We start from the raw sequence: 7,654 nt of genomic DNA, 5'->3' as shown, positions 1-7,654 counted from the left end.
AAATACAATAGGAGAAGGTCAACACATATGACCTCCTATATGACATGTTATATGAGATGTACAACAACCTGAATATCATAAAGATCAGTGTTCGTTTGTGCATATGAACTGCATATTTACAATACTAAATATTACTCGTTATATATTATGTCAAATATTGGTATTATGACAACACGGTATATACATTGTATATAAAACGACTAATAGATCCTACTATCATGGCGTCAGGTCATTGGTTCATCATATCCCGTATGTTTCTTAAAATTCATTCATATTTGAGACAAATTTCTGTGCTCATTTTATAGGCGTACAGGTGGATCCGGTTTTTTTTGTCATTTTCATTTCTTTTTGATGAAAGAATTAAGGTTTTCCACTGCACGGATGCCACTATGTGATACTAATTTAATGCTATTTGTAAATGAATGCGGATTCCCGGTTGTTGTTTTTCCACAGTGTGACAACTGTCCACCCATCCAGACAACATCATCACATAATAAAACGTCTGTATTTTTACGATGAGTAAATATTAAACTGAACTTTGCCTTGGAACATTGTGTAAGACGGTGTAAGATTTTGTGGGCGCCCTCAACATTATTATCCTCTTTGTATCCGTAAATGACATGGCATAGACTGTGTGAATTCTATGAAGACTAGGGGCCTACTTATACATGGGGTCATATCCATGGACACAAGTAACGATAATTGACAACACGATACGCGACTGAAGTTAGGGAGGCTAACCACTAACAATTAATAATGCCGGGTAGGGCCTACTCCTGGGCGACTCGTGTGGGCAAGGACGCTTAGGACGGTGACCAAATGAGTCTCAAATTTCACCGGGAGGGGCACTCAAGTATGATAATGTAGGCCTATACGCATGTGTGGCCAACTTTTTAAACACCCCCTAAAACGAGTTTTACCCTACCAGCAAATTTAGGATCAATAGGCCTAAGCTAACTTAATACACTAAAGGAAGTTTTGGATGAGAAAACGGACATTTTGATGAGAAACGGCCAAAATGGTGAGAATTTAAATTTTCTCATTCTTTTGGATGAGAAACTTCCTGGTGTGTGTGTCAATCATTATTGTCTTATTAAAATCCGGGACTTTGGTTGACCTGTGCTAGACTCCAGCACATGTTAATGACGCAAAGACAGTTGTGGTAACACCATGGTCGCAGACCTGCAAAAAGCTCAAAAACAGATAGTAATGAAACCAGTTTTTATTTTCCTTGCTCTAGCGAGTTCACAGAGAAGGTGTTTCTAGTACAATGCAGCGTCGGACTCTAGCTGAGAGCGTAGCCTGAGTCCAAACGGACTCCAAGAAGGGCTCTCCATACACAAATGAACAAACACAAAGGAAAGTAGTCTCCTCCGTGACCAGCTTGATTTCGATGGAGCGAAACCAAATTGGCTGCAGAGGAGACGGGTAATTTTGCCATGCAAATGAGGTGAGTGCCCTCTCAAGAATAACTACTCTCTGCCGTTATCTTGAGCTATTGTGTTGATAATGGTCTCTGGGCAGCTAGCCACCTCCATTACTCTAGGTAATGGTGTGGGCAGCGAACCTTAAACAAAAGAAATACAATGGATAATCTGTGAATAGAAAAGGGCTACACGTATATGAGGGATTACTTTACCTCATAAATATTTATTAGGTAATCCAGACATCTTATTAATAACGCCAGCGTCCGAGTACGGTATTTTGACTTATTTATTTTATATATTTATTTGAACAGACGCTTTTGAATCAGCGGCACACGCCTAAATTGGCGGTGCGTTCATATAAAAGACAAAAAATACATTTCAAACAACAACAACAATAACTCATAGTAGGCTAATCAATATAAATATTAAATAATGTACAATGTATAAAAGATACACAACCCACTCACGCACACCCCCACGCTCTCATCCCTCTCACCCTTACTCACCCCCATACATATCACACATAATATACCCTCACACACATGTACACAAGATCAAACTTATGTATATAGGTCTATATTACAATAATTACAATCAAAGTTATTTACAATCATATGTACAAAGGTAAATCAAATCAAATCAAATCACGCACACCCCCACCTGGACCCCCACGCTCTCATCCCTCTCACCGTAGCTCTTGATCAGAGCCCTCGCAGTACCTTAGAAGATCCAGAGATCCCCAAGTAAAATAAACCCAAGCAAGTGACTAGTATTAGTAAAGAAAATGTATATAGGCCAATCCATTCTGTAAAAATTAATACCACTCCCATGCATCACCCAGCAGTACATGTATTTGTACAGAGCTTGCCGAAGGCAAGCTTCACTATAGGCAAGTCACCAACAAGTAAAGTAGGACCACTTATAGATCACTGTCTACCTGAGATATTGGTCTACCCCACACACCAACCGCGAAAGTCCAGTGACCGACGCGCCAGCGGAGGGTCTTTACTATAGTGTAAGAGGGCATATGGCATGGTTTTTTCATTTTTTCTTTCAATTGGATGGAAAATAGGTTGGCTTTGGAGCAAAGCTACCCTCTCACCTTTACTCTCCCACACCCATATCACACATACATACCCTCACGTCACACACATGCACACGAAATCAAACTTATGTAGGCCTATATTACAATAATTACAATCATAACTATTTACAATTATATGTAGGCCTACATAGGTGAATTAAATCAAATCAAATCAAGTTACAAAGTACATTTGATAGGCCTACAGATTTTACCAGCATCATTATTTGTATTAGGCCTATAGTGAAACAGATTTGGAATTATTTTGAATTTTAAACTATATTTACAATCATATTATATATGTACAAGAGAGTCCTATATAGGCCTACATAGGTTTACAATTAAACAAATTAATTATAAAGAACATTTAAACAAATTTCACTAGCATCACTTTATCAGTTAATTTTATATTTCCTTAATAATCGATGATCTATATGTCCACGCACGTTTTAAAAAGGATTTGCAAAATATATCGAAACAATTTACTCCCCGCGCCTGTGCAATTACGCGCACGCGGGGAAGTAGTAGGCCTATACAAATACAACATGTTTTGAGGGGAAGTAGTCAAAACTACTGGTCCCGAGGTGTTGGATGATTTGACTACTTCCCGACGCGTCAGCGGAGGGAAGTAGTCAAATCATCCACCACCGGGGACCAGTAGTTTTGACTACTTTCCCGAAATAAAACATGTTGTATTTGTTTTACTATACCTCATAAATATTTTCACTATCACGGTAAAATCGTAAACAAACGTCAACACACACCAGTCAACGTGCCCGCCAGCATGGTAAATAAGCTTAATATTTAGCTTACCTGATTTTATTGGAGGATTTCTGTTCAATCAATTTACATTTTGACTTAAATTATTCTAATTTTCTTTTTAACATTCCATAAAATAGCATTTTGTTTCATAAAATGTCAAATTCGCGTGTAATTATCCATCGGTAATCTCAGCAAAATAACTGCAGCAGACGCCATTTTCACGATAAACGCGTAAGCAGAATTGCCGTTGTGCAGCATAATGCTACGTCTGAAGGAACGGCGACGCGCGGGGTCGAGACACCGTGTGGTAGTAGGGTCCCGGAGTAGGGTGCGGAAGTTTTTATTATATCCCTCATTAATATATTCTCGTTCATTAATTGGTTAAACGAGTGTATGTCATCAACACCCTCATCAGCAGTAAATAGCATTACCAAGTATGTCATCCACACCCTCATCAGCATTAGATAGCATTACCAAGTATGTCATCTACACCCTCATCAGCAGTAGATAGCATACCAAGTAGCCTATGTCATCTACACCCTCATCAGCAGTAGATAGTATACCATGTGTGTAGTTATTTATACCTTCATCAGTAGATAACATACCAAGTATTTCATCTACACTCTCATCAGCAGTAGATAGCATACCAAGTATGTCATCTATACCCTCATCATCAGTAGATGGCATGATATACCAGGTATGTCATCTACACCATCGTCAGCAATAGCTTGCATTACAAGTAGGCTTATGCCATTCAAATCATCAGTAGATAGCATACCAAGTATGTTATTTACACCCTCATCAGCAGGTAGATACCAAGTATGTCTCCTACCCCCTTATCAGTAGTTGCTGGCAGGTATCTCATCAGTAGTAGATAGAATACCAAGGACGATGCTCATAACCCACTATTTACATTACCCACACCCTAAGCAACAGTAAATGCTAATACAAATGAGCTAAATACGACCACAGCAAATAAATATTCAACAAAATCAACATCTTATGGAATTGTAATGTTTAGATATGATGAATATCCTTTTTAATCGACATGTAAATAATTATATGTATCATTCAGGGGCACACCACTAAATCAATGCGCCATTTGTGTAAACCTAATGAGTTCAGGTAAAATACAGAAACTTTTAGAGGTATATTGGGCTGGTCTTTAGACTTATTAATCAGAAAGAGTGGCGAATTATAGCTTAAATGAAAGTGTAAAGCTTATACATATCATTTGAGTCGCCTAAAAAGTCGCTTTTTTATAATTATTGAAAAAACAGGTCCGCGAATTAGAAAATGGCAGAATCGGGTTTGCAGTCTTGAGAGCATGTCAAAAACAGTGAGGGCGCTGTTCTCAGCCTCGTAGCGGGAAAACGAGGTGGAAGGACCCCCATACATTGAAACATATGTTAAACTTGCATCGATTTGCAATCGACTGGTCATCATAAAATATTTTAAAAGTAGCCCAAAAGGTCTCAAAATGAGGTGTTTTTACACGTGTTTCAATGGGAAGATTATTTAGTGGTGTGCGCCCTTCACTATCTCCCCTCCTGGAAGGGGCCTGGTATAATGATATATCTTCCAACCTTTGTATACTAAATTATCACGTAATATCTCCTTTTAAATTACCAAAGTATGAAAAGGTTTATCAATTATTGAAATTGTGAATTAAATGCTATATTTAAAAATGTAAAATCTAAATGCATGTTTTAAAATTACCAAACTATGATTTTTTATACTGGGAAAGCAGAAATTTTAAAAAATGGAAGTTTGCATCCGATATCCTCGTCAAATCAAACTCCCTGTGGCCAATGATTAGTCAGCAATGCATAAATAGGGTGACACCTTCTTTAATTATGCTATGCTTAACCAATCACAGGCAGTGAGAGTTTGATTGACAGGGACATAAGATGCAAACTGGTTTTTTTAAATACTGTATTTGATTTGAGTATAATTTGAAATTTTTTTCAGATTAATGAGAACCAAAATAAAAACGAAGTAGGTTTAAAAATTATCCTGAAATCCTGGAAAAACTTAAATATCTGAATATGTTTTGTACTGGTGGGGAAGATAGAAAAAATCTTGAATTATATACCCTGAAAACTTATATTCTGGGAAATGATTAAGAAATAAAATAAAAGTATAAACTAATGACAAGGTTGGTACAAACATCATTATACCAGGCCCCGATCCCATTTTCCCACTTAAGATAAAAACAAAATTATTCAATTGTAATAGTAGTGAATGATGATGATTCTGAAGCTGGTTCATGAGACTGTTGAAGTCCCTGGGTTTTAGCATTGTCTTCTTTTGAATCTTGTCCTGAGTTGCTCTGTGCCTGAATGGATGCCTGTAAGGTGGGAAATCAATCAATATTGCGAAAATGTTTTTAAGTTATATGCTAATTTGCCATAAATCCAGTCTGTTCATCATTAATTTCTGAATCAAATTCTTGCATTTTCCGTCGGTGAAAAAACCCTCCATATGAGAACTTTAATTTCACCTATAACTGATTTCTTTTGCTCTTCTCTAGAAATATCACCTGATAATTATATAACTATTAACCTGCTATATCATGCACATTCGAATGTTTGTGCTCAACAACTGAATTCAAGAAATTAAAGGAGGATTTCATGATCCTAGCAACCTCTTTTTATGACATTTTTCAGTAGATATCCATGAAATAAGCTTATTCCCAAAATTCCAGTTGATTCTGATTTTGCGTTTGCGAGTTATGCATGATTATGTGTATTACACTGCTCCATAGGCCACTATTGTAATTTTGTTCTGGTATACCAGAACGAAATTCAAATTTGACGATATTTTTGCTAAACGAATTAATTTGCAAGAAATATTTGGTACATAAACATTATGTAGCCAGAGGTTTCCAGTGGTATAAAAATCTCAACTTTTTTTGAGAAAAGTGGGGGATGAGGCTGTGGATCACGAAATGCCCTTTTAAGAGTATCTTTACATTTAAGTAATATTGACAATTAAAATTGTTAAGATTATTAGTCTCTTACCATAATAGAAGATGCAACAAAAATGGAGAAATCCTTGCAAGCAGCAGGCTGGAAAGAACATAATAATGATGAAGATTATTGCGGGGGAACTGATGATGATGAATACGAGGATGATGATTCTGATGACGATGATAATAATACTGGTGATAATTGTGATTTATAAATAATAATCCTAGATCGCATATATCTACACATCACTGTTTATGTATGTACACTAAGCCAAAAAAGAAACTTGTAATTTTTCACAAGGTCATATCTTAAAATCTTGTCCATCAAAATTAACCAAAATTGCATACAGGATTACTTCAATACTCTACTCTAAAAACATGTCAGTAACCAAGTAGTTGTCCACCTGACACAACAGCAAAAAGTTTAAAACATTAAACAGAGTCAAAACAAACTTACCAACATCATCATGTCACATTTCAGTGCACATTTCTCTTGTGTCATTGAAACAAACATCTGTTTAACGATTCTCACAGATATCTTTTGCTGGGTGCCAATTATTGGGCTGTGAATGTGGTCCAGCATGCGTGCAAGTGCATGGTGGACATAACCGTAACTAAAGGACTTCATTATTTGTTTGGACATGTGACATGATGATCCTGGTAAATTTGTTTTTGACTCTCCTTAATGTTTTTAACTTAATGTTGTTAGAATTGTTTGCTGTGACCTGTGATTCAAGATGCTAGCTGTTCTCACAGATCTGTTTTTTGCTGGGTGTCAATTGGGCTGTGAATGTGATCCAGGAAGCTGTACCATATCAGTGCATTTTGCTGTTGTGTCAGTTGGATAACTCCTTGGTTATTGACATGTGTTTAGAGTAGAGTATTGAGATTTAATGTATTTACATGATAGTTGCGGGTGTCTTGGCTATCACTCACAATCAAACAAAATGCATCCAAAATTGAACACAGACAATGTGCTAAATGGCATGGTAGCAACGAAATGTTTTGTTATGCATTACCTGTGTAATTTCTGCGGATGGTGCAACTGCTGCATTCTATGATAAGAAAGAATATAAAGTGAATTTTACATCATTAATATTATTTTGCAGTCATGTCATCAGAAGGGTTAAACTAGAGAGTCAAGACCCCAAATAGCTGGTTAGGGAAATCCGTAAATGATGGGCGCAGTATCAAAAATAATGTGTCCCAATTAAAAAAAAAATGCAGCAATAATAATTTAATAATGCACTCTCGGGGTAAGCGTATGTTGATGAGCACCTCTGTAACAAGCATCCATAAATTTGCAATTTCCCTGTAAATTTCAACATTCTTAAGTTTTACTAATTATAGTAAACAAAAAGAAATATTTCCATAGGTCTGTATTTATATCCGAAAAAACAGAAAAGAAATTGC

At 36.5% G+C, this 7,654-nt stretch overlaps 1 long non-coding RNA gene across 1 annotated transcript; it reads right to left on the bottom strand.

Annotated features, from left to right (window-relative positions):
- Nucleotides 1–5,338: 5,338 nt before the first annotated feature.
- Nucleotides 5,339–7,298, bottom strand: LOC140154192 (uncharacterized). The gene is made up of 3 exons (XR_011859259.1): nucleotides 7,261–7,298; nucleotides 6,294–6,341; nucleotides 5,339–5,620 (listed from the first exon to the last, which is right to left on the bottom strand). It is a non-coding gene; the product is annotated as an uncharacterized lncRNA (long non-coding RNA).
- Between the last annotated feature and the right edge of the window lie 356 nt (nucleotides 7,299–7,654).

Source organism: Amphiura filiformis, chromosome 6, assembly GCF_039555335.1.
Source record: "Amphiura filiformis chromosome 6, Afil_fr2py, whole genome shotgun sequence".
Classification (NCBI taxonomy): domain Eukaryota; kingdom Metazoa; phylum Echinodermata; class Ophiuroidea; order Amphilepidida; family Amphiuridae; genus Amphiura; species Amphiura filiformis.
This window is presented reverse-complemented; position numbering and strand designations above follow the sequence as displayed.